A 17,712-nucleotide genomic window follows, 5' to 3' on the forward strand; every position below is an offset into this window, starting at 1 on the left:
CAGTCCAAAGGAGGCATATACTCAATTTAATTTTTAAATAGCTTAATTAATGGTCTCAGTTAAAGCAAAGAAGTGAAAATGGGTCAAACTATGTAAACATCGGTTAGAAAAACACACTGTCCAGCCAAAGCATTGTAGAAGTGCTCTTAAGAAGAATGGTCTTTAAACTTAATTTAAACATGGTTTTCTAACTTGGGTAAAAACTCAGTTCAGACAAGGCCCAAGCCACTTTTTTATGCCACAAAGAATTACAGAGGCATGCTGAGAGTTTATTTAGTCTTTGCTTGTTCTGAGGCTGTGTTTCACTCTGCAGTCATCGTTTGCTCCTTGCTGTCAGCATGTTGTTACCTCTCGGCAGCTCAGGATTCACTGAGAGCCTCAGTGTGTTTTGAAGCAGAGTTTAATCGCCAATGGGACCTGTACGAATGCTACAAAACATTGTTCACAAATATTTACTCGAATTTTGAAATGAATTGAGGTAGACTCTGCTATTGAACTCTTAGTGTTTGCTTCCTGCAAACATTCAGGTTCAAGTTCTTATTGACATGGCTGTGATGGATGGGATCCTTTACATAAGTCTCAAGGCCAGGAGGGTGCTTTTGCACCAGAGCAATCAGGAGTAAAAGAAACATCACGTGCCTTATCTGACCAGTCACCACTAAGTAGCAGCCGTCAAATGAGAAGATACAATTACTGATTTATTGGTAGTACCTGAGTTCCAGAGGAACAAAATTATAAAATTCAGAAAAATTCTCTCTCTGTTCCAGGGAAGGTCTCTGTATACAAAGAAAAATATGTTCTTTATTAAAAAAAAAAAAATTTCTGCAAAGTTTCTCTTTGTTTGTTATGTTTCAGCTTAAATAAAATAAGGATGAAATTATTTGAAGGTGGTTGAGAATGTGGTTTTTAAGAATCATTTTATTTAGTATGCAGTAACATTTGCATGACTTTGTCTGTTTGTATTTTAAAGTTTCTGCTTCAGTGAAGACAATGATTTATTTGCAGATTTGCTGATTTACCGTAAACTTCCAGGATCTTAACTTTTTGGTTAGAGTCACAGAAAGTTTTACATTTGTTTGGGGCTTTTTGTTTGGTCTTTTTAGTCTGATTAAGTTAAGAGAAAGGTGGAATAATGAAGAAAAATTATAGCTGATAGATATAAAAATTTGCTCAGTTTTGGCATTATGATATATTGCTTTAGGAGCCTGTTCCTGAAATCCCTTTTATCCACACTTCCTACTGGTGTGTTAAACTTTGGGAGTTTGAACCTAAATTTTGGCCAAATTCTATCACATGGAAGCATTCCCCAGATAACTCAATGTGTGCAGGGCAAGTCATGCAACTTAATCTCACCGTATCTGAAGGTATCGCTGCTGTATACCAGCTCTATGCTTGGGAGAGTGAAGTCAGATTTTGGGGGAGAAATCCACTGCCCGTGGCTTTTTGTGGAGTTCATGTCTGGCAACTGAGACTGATCATTGTTTTGGCTTTCCTGATCTGAACACCTCTGCTTCCATTGTAAAGGACGACATATTCTTCACAGTGGAATGAAAACCAGCTGGTTCTTCTGACCACCTGCAGAACCTCTGCAGAAGTAGGGAGACTTATCAAAGATCATCATAATGAGGAATGTTTTGTACTGATGATGTTCAAAATGCAAAACTACAATGGGAGAAAGCGTACTCTTCAAGGGAAACAAACAAACATTCTGGGTCGAAGAGCAGCCCAAATGAGCTGACTTTCTTCAGCTTGTCTATGAGGTTAAACATGTCAAAGGGTTCTCTGCTAAGCGAAGGAGAGAGTTTTATAAATGGCAGTTGGGCAATTAATGTTAACCATCAATATCAGAATGGCTTAGATTGCATGATTAACTAGTAAGAGTTTTGAGCTGGCTGGTAATTTTAGATTAAATAGCCAGGCAGCCAGTGACTTGAATATTGATGAATATCCTGTGTTTTATTAATATGCATTCTCTATAAATTAGAGGCTTAGTACACAATGAAGAAACCTAATGCTCTTGCTATTTTTCATTGCCACAGGTAGAGCTGAATAATTCATGGCAATTAATTTATTTCACTGATTTAGCCTTTTGGGGTGTGTTGGGGGGAAGGTGAGCACAAGTAGTCTGCAGGTATTTTTCTTTTTTTTCATGATTATTTATTATAAATAACTCACCAAACACATTTGAAGACTAATTCTTAGTTGAAGGGATTTTTTTGTATTCTTCAACTTCAGAAATTAGGAGGAATATGGGCAGAACTGCAAGTATCCCACTAGTCATTACAAGAGCCCAAATGAATTTTAAATTGCAAAAAAGCACAGCTACTTGCAAATACAATCCAGTTAGGATCAGACTCATGTTGATCTGTATTGATTGGTGCAATGCTGGTTACATTGCATGTTTCTGCTCCTCCTTTGATTAATTGTAGATCTTTAGGACCAAGATTTACTTACAAATATTTTTATGTGTGCAGAATTTGCTATCTGTACTTAGTCCCTAAAGTGTTTAAAATGGCATAGGTGAAATTCTGCCCCTTTTCAATCCAAGGGGAGATTTACCATTGATTTTGGAAGATCCAGGATTCCACCTACTGAAGGAAACATTCTTGAAAATCCTTTCTGTGCAAATAGAGCAATAACACATCCAGCACAGATGACATTTTGTATTTTAGCAAGGCTTCAGAGTATCCAAATATAGATTTTAAATTCTTTTTTAGGTAGGGGGAGACGGTGCAGCTTTAAGTACGAGATGAAATGTTGCAGCACTATGATCACTTGCCAGTTCTGCAGCTCAGGGTGGCTGCAGCTCCGTTTCAGTGTCATGCAGTCATATCCAGAGCAAATAGTATCCAGAAACACAAGAGGAGGAGGAGGCTGTATGATTACTGCCTCTCCCTTTTGCTGGTTCTTATAAAATGCTGCACAGCATTGAGAGTTGCATAGCATGCAGTAAATCATTGGCTCATTATGCTCCTTCTGTAGGTTTGTTTAGGGCACCTACTCTAGTACCAGCTCTGGAGGATCATCTGTTCTTCCCAGAAATTCCTCTCGGATATAAACTTCTGGTTTGATTTGCAGAGTTAAAAAAAAAAACAACTCCATGTCTTATTTTTACCATAATTTCTTCGTGTACACAACAATTTACATTACAGAACTACCTAAAAAAATAGTTCTGGCAACATCTGGAAAGTATTTTAATTTGTAGGTGAATGATTTTGTCAAGAGGAGGCAAGAGGTTAAAGAAGGTTTTTGTGTTTTTGTGACATGTCAACATGAAGTATTAGCAAATGAAACACAGGGTCTTCCTCCCCTCCTTTCTTCCTTCCTTCCTCTCTTCTTGCCTGCCCTCCTTTTTCCTTTCATTCTTCCCTTCTTTCTTTTTTTTTTTGTGTACAGAGAAGCTTCTGATCCCTTACCTAACCAGATTATGTTGAATTGTGTTTGGCTGTAAAAGAAACCTAAAGTACCTCATCAAAAAGTATTGTGAGGTTCTCATTCACTTTTTCCATGTGTCTTTAGCACAGCTGGTGCAGGAGGTCACCAGTCTGATTGATAGAATAAGGACTTTTGACACTTGGTTTTGATTTAAACAGACAAATCCTCTTAAGAAAATGTGTTCATTAGTTGGCCTAATTTACTAACGAGGAGAGGTATTCAGCATTGCTGATTTTAATAAAACAGTATTTATTTAACACTGCACAAAGCAAATGCTGGAATAACCTAGATTGTACCTGCAGTGAATTCGAATGCCTAGAGCTGAGACTTTAGAGAGCAGGTGGGTACACTGCAACACAGCTAGGTTTTGCTGCAGTGTGACAATGTGATCTAGGATCCAATCCAGACTTCTCGGAAATCAATGGAAATTCTACCCTTGACTTTACTGGGCTTTGGATCCAGCTCCAGTTGTGCCAGAGCAGTAATGAAATGACTCCAGCTTGAGGGAAGGATTTTCTGTCTTAGCAAATTCAGTGTTTTGTATTGATAAGTTTATTTATTTAAGGGGTCTTGATGTCAAGTTGGAATGGTTTTCACACATGCCTTTCTCTGACCCTCCCTCTTAATCACAGTTCCTTGAAATGCAATAAATTTCTGTTTTCTGACCACTAACATACATCTCAGCTGAACAATGAAATTTCATAGATGATTATGATGTGAAAATCAAATTAATTGTAAGCTTGCTTAAAATGTGACCTGCCTTTACTCAAAAACTCACTGAGCTTTCTGAACTCTTCAGCAAAATTGGTTGTGTTCAAAACCATGATGAAACATAAAACTAAGTCAGTTTTGTGTAATTTGGGGTTTCATTATGCGTACTTCTTCATCATTGTCTGAGAGTCCTCGATATAATTCTTATTTGATCCTAAATTCTTACAAGGAGCCCAGGAATAGAAGATGTGCTGAGGTCAGGACCAGAAAAGACTATTTCCAACATCTATTGCAACCTGAGTCCCCCATAAACATCTAGGACTCAGCGAGAATTGTACCCAGCTCTTTTTGATAGAAGTACAGTGGTGACCTTCTAGATTGATTAAAGATGTGACATTGATTGACTTTGAAGGGAGCCACATCCACCCTTCTTCTGCCAAAAAGGCAGTGGCTGCAATGTGAAGCCTCAAGAATGGGGCATTGCTCTTCCAAGTACATGGAAGGCATCCAAGGGTAACGGGATAATGCAGATAATGGGATAGGGTTTCTCCCCTCCGCTCCCTCAAATACCATATAGCTAGATTTTAGCTATATCTAGATTCAGGCCTTAGAAGACTTTTCTCTGATAGCTGTATAAAAGATGAAATAACTAAGGAAATGAGCTCTTTTTATAGGTTATGTAGGATGTTCAGTGGTTGAAAATGTCAAAAAGGACTGGTAATGTTGACTCTGCAGGGACCCTTAATGGTGATGGAAGATGATGCTGTGAGGACTACTGTGAACAGCACAGTAGAAAAGATGGTGTGGTGAGGAAAGAGCTTAATTCCTCTGGCAAACCCACCTCCGACGATTTTACATGCTGTCACTTTGGGGTATCTAGTTTGAAAGATGCTAGAATGCCCCAATTTTCCAGATACACAGTATCTTAGCAATATCTGGTCTCTTTAAGGCACCTTGAGTGGGTACTGACAAATATTGGTCTCTAAAATTACCACTTTTGAAAATCTAGGCCACTGAACCTGATATGAACTATCAGAAACCACAGACAAGGGAACATTTATGTTGGAGAACGCGTAGTGGCTTGAAAACTACAAATCAAAATAATTCACCCTTTTATGTGTAAATCTCCTTCTCTTTGATACAGGAATTGAAAAGCTGTCTGGTTTCCTTGTAGGTTCCATAAGCAAGCAGCGTGCGACTGTATCCTCTAGAATGCAATTTAAGTGCTATTTAAAGTGCAGACCTGTTAAGGTCAGTCAAGCTCATCTGTATGCTAAACTGAACCCACCAAACTTACACCTAAAATCAGCAAGCAAGGAGGTCTCGAGTTCCATAGTTCCCTTCTGACAAGGGTACAGCTTGACAAATGGTGAAGCACCAAAATATCAAAGTGCTTTTTCAGGAATAACAATAAAATAAGAGGCAGAAAGACACCAAGTCCTGATACAGGTGTCTGCTCTTCCAAAATAGTCTTTCTCACATATAACTCATTGCAAGGGGGCAGAGGCAGGAGCTGCAAACTGCAGCAATAGCATCATCAAATTTAGATCCTTCATGGTGCATTTCTGAGCTGGTAGAAAGGCTGAAGAGTCACTGCCAGAAGCTCATGAGGAAGAGATTACTGTAACTCGCTGGATTTACTGTAAGCATATTGAAAAGAAACTTTTCAATGCAGACATGGAAAGGCAGTGTGATGTGTTTGCTCATATTCCAGTTGCTTTCCTCTGTCCCGGTGCCTTAATACAGATCCTGTTGAAGTCAATAGCTGTCTTGCCTTTCAGAAGGATTATGCCCCTAAATAGCTACTTTAGGAAGTGTACTTTGCTTGGTGATAACACAAAGCAGAGGGTGGATGATTAACACCAATTAGGATTATTTACGAGAACCTAGAAAACAATAGGTCCATAAATCATTGTCTTATCAATTGTAGTTCCTCCTGAGTAATTTAGTCATCATTGGTCAACCTGTGTGTTTCACTGTTTGTTAAATAGAGATCTGATTGATGTTAACTGAAGTTTGTGGAAATGTTGAAGGGACAAAATGACTTAGTAAAACAGCAGAGTGTTTAAAAAAAAAACCAAAACCTGTTGGTTTTCAACATTTCTAATTTATAACTGTTTTTCCCCAGGTTATATTTAGTAAATTTAAGGTGACTACAATAGCGTTGTTTCTTTTGGGTTACACTTCAGCTCTACTCCCGTGTCTCGTTTGGAGCCTGGGGTGGTTTTGCAGTAAGCCCCTGATTGTCTCCATTTGCTGGTCACTTGTGCAACTGCAGAGTAGCTTCAGTGTGCACAGATTCCTTCCACAGAAGACCCAGTGTAGAGCTCTCTCCAAAAGCAAGCCAGGCCTTGGGGCATTCAGCTCTGATCCAAGGGGTCAGGCACACCCCGACAAAGTCCTTCAGGGTGTATGTAACCCTGCTTTGAAAGAGGATCGCTATCAAACTGCCCAGATTCCCATGCCAGCCTCAAGTGGAGTTGTGCTATAGAAAAGGTTAAATGCTTTATGTGACACCCTTTGTTCCTAGTGACTGGCAGCTCTTGTGACTCCTGCTCCATTTTCTTTCACCAAAACTTCTGGTTCATTATCCTTTCTGTTCATTAACTGCCCCATCTTCTGTGGCTGTTCCTCCATGCTGCTGTCATTTTCTTCTTCTACTTTCATCACTTTTTGTCATCCCTTTTCCAATTTCCAACCTTAGTCTCCCAGAAGACCTGGAGTGGTGACACCTGGATGCAGAGGAGATCACACTGCTTATAAATCTGAACCATAAGGAGGCCAAAAGTTTCTTCAGCAGCAGGAGGTAAGCCAGGACTGCTGGTGGGTGTGAGGAACAGAGAGCAATCCACATTCGTTTCAGAAGATGAAGGCAGCATTCCTGAGGATGGAGACTTTGGGGCAGTATCACGATCCTGTACAGAAAGCTTGAAGAGATGTTCAGTGGGGGAACACACCATCCAGCCAGCTGCTCTGTTTGGTTTGGTCTATGGACATTTGGGGTCTGCACACCAGAGACTGAAAACTCTTGACTTACCCTAAATTCCCTCTTTGTGGACTTCTGATGTGATAGGAACAGCACAAAAAGTACAGTATACCTGCTTTGCCATAACTTTTTTCAGCATGCTGACTTTCCCAGGACTACTTTCTGCTCAAATTACTGGAACTTAATTATATGAGGCTTAATTTCAGTTGCCTGGGCAGCTTTAAAAACCATATATTCAAATTTGAACCACAAAGGCAGAATTTTGGGAGCCTCTTTGTCCTCTTATTTTGTGTTAGTTTAAATGAAGAAACTGTGCCTGTGAATCTCTGCTTTATTACACCTATTCCAAGTCAGTCGCACTTTGGGAGAGACTTCCCAGACTCTCACCAGTTTAAGGGGAACACAGACTACACCTATGTTTTTAGTTTATGTTTCTGAAACTGTGCAAACAATAGATGTTTGTCTTCTGCTTATGCATTTTCTTGTAAATAAAATGTGTTGAGACCATAGATGGAGTTACACTGACTTTACACCGGATAAAAATTTGTATTGATATTTTACGCAGAACTGTTGTATTATCTGTACATTTTTCTCTTAGATATTGCAACATGTAATTGCAAAAAAAAAAAAAAAAGGGAGAACCAAGGGAGAAGTGTGGGGGAGAAAGAAGAGGAAAGGACACAGATGGGGAATGGTGGAGTTGGAGGATAAGCTATCAAAGCATTATCTGAGAATTCTTATGATTAGGACTTAATATCTTTCTGACCTCTCCATTTCATTATGATCTTCTGCTTAGGTGATAAGTAATAAATGGCCTCTAAATTTTATAGCATTTGATAACTTTCTTTTTGCATCGGTTTATTCCCCTCCATAAGGTCTTATCTGTGTTAAGGCACGAAGATTTAATGTTTCTGCTGGGGTTGACTTGTTCTGGTATATCTGTGTTGTTATTTAGCTAGCAAGTGTCCCACACCAATTCATCGAGTAACACTTCCATCTATCACATTGGGATGATCAAGAATACATCGCAGCCAGTGTGTAAGCACTGATGGGTATCTGGGGTTGGGCACCCACCTCCAAGTCAGCAGATAAAAAACTCTCCAAAGAGCCAGCAAAAGAAGGCTTTTTTTAAACATCCCAACCCACTAGTGGATTTATCCTTAATGCATTGGCAGCATTCCCCTTCCTTCCTCTGCAGGAATGTTCGCCTGGCTTTGCATCCCTGGGGATTTTTGTGTTATAGCATGCAGAAGAAATGAAGTGCAAGGCTGATTTGTAATAGTTCACGGCACTTCTTTCCTCTGCAGCTTGGGATCATCTTATTTACCTCCAAAGAGGCAAGTGCAGTGAGCAGCACCTCTTTTTCAGGAGTAATGTTGCCTCATCAGCATGGCCATGCAGAAGAGGGCTCCTTGCAGGGGCTGGCTGTTGTTTCTAGGAGCTCACTGACATACCTTCAAGGGCTGAGGGTTCAGCTTCTTCTGCGTGAGAGAGGAAAGGAAATGACCTTCACCCAACTGAGCAGGGAACAACAGGAAACCTTCACAGCCTGAAGCTCCTGCCATTTCCCACCCCCCATAATCCGGCATTCAGGGACCATTTTGACAAACTGTCAGGGGTTTTGTTGGGGTTTAGCTGCTGCAAATATATTAGCAAAGTATGTCGATGATTCATGGCAAAATGGTGTACACTGATTTAAGTGATGGACTAGTCATTCTGTAATGGATTTGAGAATTCCCAATCAGATTGTACTTAGTTTTATCAAGGAGGAAGCTGGCAGGCTATGTTTTAATCAACTGATAGCATCGCTTGGCAATTGGCATCCAGCTGGTGAACAGAGTATTTCTCAAAGACTAGCTCTCTAAGCTGCAAACAGCAACACCCACTGAGATGTTTCAGGTTTACCTCCTATTTCTGTTTAGCCTATTTCTTTCCCAAATGAAACTTTCGGCTGGAAGTTCAGAAAGATGCAGCACATCAGATCCTCTGCTGCTCTTTCTCCAGTGTTGAAGGGGAAATGGATGAGGCAGAATGCGTTTGCTCCATCCTCCAGGAAGCTATGTTGAAACAACCTCCTGGATATAGCAGAGAATCTCAGAACCCCGCAAATTCAAGGATTTGATGCTGGCACAAGTTTTTGAGTGTTCATATTGTGTAAGTGCGGTAAATCTAAAATGTGGGGCCATACTAGGCGAGACATGGCCTTTTCTCCTTTGAGTCAGGCTGTTTCATGACCCATTATCTACTTTATCATCAAAGATGTACCCTGTGTTCTGACCTGTGCCAATAGACAGCAAGAATGGTTTCCTTTTCTGATAAAACTCATCAGCCTCTTCATTACTTCTGGGAAAGAGTAATTGGCCTGGGAAAGCTCCCATTGAGTATCTTCACAGTGCAAATAGCTACTTAAATAATTTTCCTACTCAGGATTTATATTCTATCCCAATTATTGAGTGCGCAGCCATCTACACCCAAGTAACTACACTCAAGCACAGAGTCAAACCTGGGGAGCTCGTTTGTTGTGCCTAGCTCCTGTATAGTAGTTACTGTGCTTAGCAACCCACCTCCAATATAAATATATCTGCTACTCTGAAGAGCAGGCTTTGAAAAGCACCAGAAGGGATCACTCCCCCATAAGGGTTTTTTCCAACATTGCAGAGCCGTTAGGATTTTCAAGGAGAAATTTTTCTCCCAGTTAGGTTTCCCATCCAGTCAGGTCAAGATTTCACCCTGCGCTGACAAAGCTCTGGTGCAACTTGCTGCTATGGGTCACGAACCCCATCTAAAAACAGGTTCTGCCCAAACTGCTTTTGAGCCATGCAAGCGTGGAGGGAGATGGAGTGTAGATGTCCATGAAGATGGATTTAGGGAGCCATCCATGTTGTCTTTGCATAGGGGTCAGCCAAACTATATCATTCTGTTGGTTTAAAAGTGGTCAAATATTTGGGGCCCTTGGAAAAGACTGATGATTGAAAGGATATAAAATAATCATATTCCCCAAAATTAATAAAAATGAAAGTGAGGTATAAGGAACAAAACACTTCAGCAGACAATATCACCTGCTTCAAAAACCGACGTTAAAGTTTCTAATGTTAGAAGCACCAAAAGGACATGTGAAAGCAAAGCTGAAAAGAAGTCTTCTGCCTTCTTTCCCTGCAGCAGAGAGCATATAATTTCCAAGGGGTCATTTTCTGTGTAAAAATTCTTATTTGTATGTTTTACAGATTAAAATAAAAATGTATCTCGCAAATATATCCAATAACTTAATTTTAAAGCGAGTTAATTCACATATCCAAACTTTATCACAGAGTAAGTGGGAAAAATCCTCCAGCCAGATGTGAAGAGTCTAATCTTGACTTTCTTGCTTTTTGGGTTCATTTATTCCAGTGTTTGCTCACTTTTATGAAAACTTTGCTGATGGAATAATCTATTTTTAAGAACATCTCTAGGGACAGGAGGCCACATTACGTCATTCAGGCAGTCTCTCCCAGATCATAAACTCTATGGAAACAGAATAGCACTGGAATAGGAGATTCCTCCTCCTTTTCCTTTTTCTTAGCATATCTTTTCCAGCCCAGTGTACTCTTCCTCATACTATCTGAGCCCATGCAGGCAGGCTGCTCATCTCCATGTTGTAGAGAAGTAGACTGCGACATGCATCAGTCCTTGCTCTACCTGACTGGCTCATCCTGTCTCACATTAACTCACATACAGATTGGGATTTTCCCTTCTGTCTCTGGGCTTTCACTTGTATCACCTTGCTTTTCATGTTTTGTGTCTATAGATGCTACTATGTGAACTGATGAACTGGAGAAGAGAACTGATCCTGCTGAAAAAATACCTGAAAATAAAAGCCCAAGTTTCAGACTGATGGTTTCCCTTGTCTGAATCACTGCATTTCTGTCAAAAAATTGGCCATTGATCCATTCATGTCCACATAGACAGGGCTTCCATTTTTAAGATTCCTTGCCTTTTATCAAGGAAGTCTGCTAATTACCATAGAACCTTACTAGCAACTTGTTTGAGACACCAGTTTCAATGTAGTGAAGCACTTGCAACTTGCATAAATCTCAACATGCAAATCTGTGGGAGTCCTTTGAGTAAAAATAGGTTTTCTAGGATCCTGTTTCTTTAGCTATTATTTTAACATTCAAATCTAAGGCCAAGTCTTCAATCCCAGCTCGTCCGGTTGACCCCAAAGACCATAATAAATTTTATTTTGTATGGTAAATCCATTCCAGGTTACCACACCCACTGCATATTTCTTCATGTAGGAATTGTGAACCAAACTATCTGGTCTAACTAATACTAGGTTATTGTGCCTACTACTGCACTTACGACACAACTTTGCAACAGGAAAATAATCCTGGTCTTTTTAAACACTGAAGAGAGCAGGAAAAAGGACAACATCAGGTCTAAGCCTGCTCTGACAATTTCTCATTTCCATTTATTCAGAAAAAAATCATAATTGAGACTTAAGAAAGAAAGAAAAGCCCTCCATGACTTTAAGTGTAAAATCCATTTTAGTAGCAGGAAGCTGTTATATGGTTAGAGCAGTTATTTTTATTGTCTGTCTGGGTATAGTTTTTAACTGCAGGCACAGAATAAATCAATAGTGTCATAAAGCTACTCTCACCCTCTGCCCTTTCTAAAGGGACATTGTTCAGTGTCTGTGCTGGATGTGACACAGACTACTGCTTTGATGCACAGAATTACTCCACAACTAATGTGTAAGGGAGAGATGTGAGTGTGAACCATATTTACCTGTGTCTCTTTGTATCATCTCAGAATCGTCAGATTAAAAGCAAAATAAAACATGGATACACACAGAAAAATGTGCTAAAGTTCTTCATTGGAACAAAGGGTCATTCTGGTTATTCTCTTAGAAATTATATTTTCAATGAATTAGTCCATTCATAAATCTCCTCAAGTGACACATTTCCTAGACTATCCAAGAAGAGAAAGCATACAATGATTCATAGGAAAGTCCCCACAACTTCAACCTGGTTGCAATCTGCTCCTTAATACAGCAAGGAAGGACATGGCAGGATCTGAGTGTAGGAAGTTGAAGCAAGATAAAATTGCCCTGGAAGTGAGCCTTTTTAATAGCAAGAGTAGCTAACGGCTGGAACAGTTGGTTTAGGAATGTGACGGATTTAGTGTTGCTTTCAGTCTCCAAATCAAGAGTGTTTCTTTCTAAAGATATGTAATAGTTTCAGCAGAAGTTATGGCTTTGATGCTGAAATGAGTGGATGAAGTTCTTCAGCTGTGTTACATAGGAAACAAAACCAGATGATTATGATGGTCCTTCTCACCCTTTCTAATCCATTAAATCCTGGTTTGGGGCCTTTCACACGTTGGGGTTTAAAGCAGCTTCTAAGGTTTTCTGGATGGTTTCTGCAGGCAATACACGTTCCAGAGCTGGCTCTGACAAACCCATCTAAATGAGTGTCCAGAATTTACACACTTTATAATTTATATATAAATCACTGCCTCTGAATGCAGTTCCAGATCCATTTCTCTGTGTGGCTGAGTTCACTTTGTTCTATACAGTGGGGATTTTCTTTTGCAAAGCAGATATGCATCTGAGCCAAAATATATACCATGTGCCACTGGACACCCCGACAACAGTAATCCCTAACATGGACCACAGAGAAGTAAACCTTTATGGATCAAATTCTTAAAAGATTTATTGTCAGCAACGCACATTGTCAAGTTATTTCATCACACCTCTCCTTGCTTGTGCATTGCAACTTCCCCAGGTTGGCACTTCTGACAAAGGCATGAAAACTGTACTTGTGCTGCAAGTGGGAGGTGGAGACAGAGAAAATCTGTGCTCTGTCTGTAGGACTCTGTGCTGAGACAGCTCTATTTTCACATCTAGTCACAAACTGATCAGTATTACCTCTGTTATTTGTTTTGAGGATGGCTCTCAAGAAATGGAATTAGAGTTTGGATTCAGTAAGATTAAAGAAAGTAACCCATAAAATAATGCAAGTAGTTTCTGCAGGTGGTACCACTCGTGTAGCTTAGTGCTTAGTGGACAGAGACCACAGGATTTTGCATACCTCTTGGTGAGCATGGAAGCTGTTGACTGTGAATACCATTCATCTGGGTAACCTAATCTTTGTTTTCCTTCCCTCTGCAAAATGCTTAGTGCTGGATTTTGATGTCTATAAATACTGATTTGGATTTCCCTTCCTTTCCTCCCCACACTCTATTGAAAGCAAAGCCATCTCAACCCACCGCAAGTTGCTGACTCCTTCCCTCCAGCTCTTCCCCATTCCTGCCGTGCATGAGCTCGGTTGCGTGCGGCCCCTCAGCTTCCCCTCGGGACACTGGCACTTGGGAATGAGAATAACAAATGTTGGGGAACAAATGAGACCCCAGCGGGTATGAAAAACAGTTTGGAAATAAAAAACAACCCATGTGAACTTCCTGGATTCTCAAACTTTTTCATAAATAGCCAGTGGCCTCCTGTATAAGCAGCAAGCAGCAGCAACAATAATAAATTACAGTAAATATCATGCTGCCATAAGTGACAGCAAACGAAACCCACTGCTGTTCAGAAATGAACTGGAGGAGATATTTCTTAATCTCTTTTTGTATTATTCAGTCCTCTGTAATGATTTATAATACTCAAAAGAAGTCGCTATACAGGGCTGTTTCTTAATTATCTGTCTTAGCATCTTGCTATTATCTGCATGTGTCTGTGCTTTGGGGGGGGCTCCAGCACTGCTTGACGCAGTGGTTTCACCATCAGCTGCACTAACTCGATGCACGATGGCTGCGCATGGGCTGGGGTCGGGGCCATGTGTGCTCACCCTGGGAATAAACTGATTTAATGCAAGGGACCTCTCAGTCTTTCTCTGGGACCCTGTTGTCTTTAGGGACAAATCTGCTATTAGGAGGAGATGGTCTGAAATAAGAAAGTGAGGAAGGGTCAGCCCCATAGTTGTGCCTTGAATAAAGGTGTTGCCCCAGAAGCTGTCTGGTTTGAGCCCATTCAGCTGTAAATAATCTCATCCATCATACATGGGGTCTTCGGTGCTGGTGTGCATCAGATGGATGCCCTCCAGATGAGTCTGTCCCCCTGTGAGTCTGCGAGCACACTCGTTATCAGCACAGGAAAATAAAATGGTGGGGGATAAATTAAACTGGGAACATGGTATCAATCGCTGCTGTCTTTGTCAACTTATTACCAAAGATTTATACATGATGCAGTGCGGACTGCTCAGTGACACATTTTAATTTAATTAAATTTCCTGTTGGATTGATGTCTGATCAATCAATAATGTTAATGTTTTTGCAGTTTAGAGATTAAAGCTTGGTTGAGCGGATATTGAAATACTCTAACATCCAGCTGCCTGGGAATATCTTCTTCTGCTTCCATTTCTCAGAAAGACTCTTTTGGGTGAGGATGCATTGTGGGGCTTTCCATGTTCCTACACCAAGCCTGAAAGCTTTGTCCCATCCTGGCAGAGGGCAGGGGAGCTGTGAAGCAGTGTCACTCCTCAAAAAGACAGAATTGCATACAGCTAAGATCTGGGTTTGTGTAAAATCTGTACAGCTCTGTATATTTTCTCTCTGATGTTCAATACAGGAGAAGGTTTGAAGAACAGGCCATTGATGACCAAGGCCAAGTGACTTCTGTTTGCTATGTGCTCCATGGAAATCAGCAGTGTAGAGGTTGCACCTTGGGTTTTGAACCTAATTACCACCAAGGGTCTGTCCTTCACAGATCGTCCAGTCCCCTCCAGATCCCATTCACTCCTCTGGCCTCCACAGCCTCTTGTGACAATGAGTTCCCCAGTTTAACTGCTGCTTTCTAAGCTGCCATCCGAGGTTCAAAAGGATGCTGGTCTGGAGCTGAATTTAACACTTCTGGAAGCTCCTTGCTTGCCTAAATTTCTCACAGATGAGCTAATTGTACCCCACCCTCTTCAGGCTGTGAAGATAAACAGATGCTGTAGCATGTCCACAGAACTTTTTCTTACCTCTTATTGCCTTGTTTCATTTAGTGCCTCAAATATTTCAGCAGTGAGGTCAGAATAGGCTTTAACTTACTTGGGGAGTTATTCAGTGCTGACTTTTCTGTGAGGCCTTGGGGTCTTGCTTGGTCCTTTAAAGACTTATGACTCAAGATAAAATAACAATCCATGTTTTCAAACTTGTAAAACTGTGAACCCAAATTTCATCTTAGTTGCAGCTGTGGCCATAGTCTCAATAAGTCAAATTAATTTATCAGATCTTAACACCATCAAAACTCGGGTCTGCATGCTCAAGCATCCCTCTTTGGTCTCCAGGTGTGTACCATAGCTGGCTCTGTGCTATGCAGGGTGGTTATATTCTGCTTGTATTTAAGGGAGCATTAAAAGGGACAATTTCTTCCTAGCTTTACTTCAAAATCTGTAAAATCTTCCTATGTTCTTTCTCTTAAGGATGCTCTTGTGGCTGTCTGCGCTGTACCTGTCCCTCAGACAACTCCAAAGTAATGCACCGAGGGAGGAAGGGAGAGAGAAAGAAGGAAAGGGGGAGGGGGGTGGTGGTGAAGAAAGAGCAGCTCATTTTCCACTCTAGCACAGACACCTGAGGGGTAGAAGTCAGCATCTTTTTGACAGTACAAGAACTTGGTAATTTAAAACAGGAAGCAAAAGAAATGCTGTGACCAAATAACTTTGCCTTGACCTCCTCATAAGAAAGTCAATGTCTTTAAGGTAAACTGGAACTTCTTGCTGGAGTTTATTTGAATGCTAGTCGCTCCTTAACTCATTAGAAGAGCAGTACTTCAGCAATGTGAGAAAAGATTTAGTCAGGTTGTAGGATGCAGTGAAGCTAATTTTGGGGGAATAGCAGTTTGGTTTGCAAGAGTCTTTTTGTTTTTTGTTGTGAGCTTTACAGACTTGTGTCTCACTATTGAAATACACTTTACTGCAGAGTGTATTCCACTGAAATACCCCATATGTGTTGGGTTTTGTTTCTTGTTATGTTGTAAGCTCCACCAGACTAACGAGAGGTCAGACTGTCTAGGGTGCCCACCTATGGCGGAGGCGAGGATGGTTTGGAGGGGGTGTCAGTGCCTCTGTGTGTGTATGCACATGTGTGGGGAAGGCAGGGGAGAAAGGTATGTTTGTTCCTTTGAACAGACTGGGGAAAGTAACCTGCTGCTAAAATAATGATACTTATCATCAAACAACCTTTTTACACGTAAGCCCTGATATATAATACTCTCCAAGGCTGGTTTTCATAGGCAGGACTGCTGTAAGTTGGTCCCACTTGCTGAGAGATCATCTGAGAAATAAGTTTTATTCTTTTTTCCCCTTCTTCCTTCTCCCTTCCTCTATCTCCACCTTTCTTTTCCCCCCCTTTTCTCTGGGCTCCAGTGCCAGTATCGTCTGTGGTCCTGACCATTAGGGGTTTGCTGTGCCCTTCTCAGTACACTGAGGAAGAAGTACACTGCTGGATTTTGATGCACAGTGTCTGCAGCAGCTTGTGCTAGTAACACCATCTCCCAGCAACTGGATTTCAGCTCTGCTTGCTTATGTCTTTGCTGGTTTCAGCTATGCTGTTTCACAGTCAAAAAGCATGATAAGCACTGAGAAAATGGTGTCCCAGGGAGCAGCCCAAGCTTTTGCTCCATTTGATGGTTGAGTGTTTGTGATTTAGAATTCCCTTTCTTGCTCAGTCTGATGCTTTGCTCACTGGGGCATGCTGGATTAGACCCTGCTCAGTTTACTAATTTGGGGGGTTTAACCTGTAAGGAAGGTGGGAGTGCAGAACAAAACCACACTGCAAGTCCCACGATCCTCATCCTGCAATGAAATTCATTTAGACAGCGTCACCAGACTACTTTTTAGAGTTGTTCATCTTACCCTGAAGAGTAAATTTCTATAAGAAGGTAATTTATGATCTGGGAGGGCTGTTACTTACAAGCTTGTAAAATAACTTTAGCTGGACTTTTACTACTTTCAGCAGCAAGCATCCGTGCTGAAGCCAAGGAGGAGTATTTTCTTGCTCGCTGTGATACAGCATGATCTATATAACACAGCCACATGGGTTTTTGGCTTGCATTCATCTTGTTTCCATGCAGTGTGTTTAAAAAGAAATAAGTAATCTCTACTTGCAGTATTTACAGTCAAGTCACGTTGTTTCAGCAACTGCATGAGCTTTCTGTAATTTATGCATGGGTAGGATCAGGATGGTTCCTAGCATAACTTGGGCACCCTGCTTGATATGTGTTCCCCCAACTTTAGCTCTCCAGAAATTAGCTGTCTCCTCCATGCCAATAATCAAGGATCCCTCCATCCAGGTGGCATGAATCGCCCTTTCAAGATAGCTTGTTCTTATTGATGGCAAGTGAGGTTGGACTTGGTGCTTAATCTTTAGACCACTAAAAAAGGTAATCACAAGTGTACTGTATTATAACCCTCACAGTTATATCTGCACCCTTCACTGCAGAGGGACTCCTACCTGATTGTGCTTCACAAACTGAGTACTGTTGACTATTGGCTTTGGCATGGACATGGGTTACCTACAGGTGGTTGAGTCTAGCTCTCATCACACATTTTCCCCAAGTAATT

This window comes from Pezoporus wallicus, unplaced genomic scaffold (genome assembly GCF_028554395.1).
Source record: "Pezoporus wallicus isolate ANWC-B61680 ecotype Strahan unplaced genomic scaffold, APGP_CSIRO_Pwel_v1 contig_420, whole genome shotgun sequence".
NCBI classification, from domain to species: domain Eukaryota; kingdom Metazoa; phylum Chordata; class Aves; order Psittaciformes; family Psittacidae; genus Pezoporus; species Pezoporus wallicus.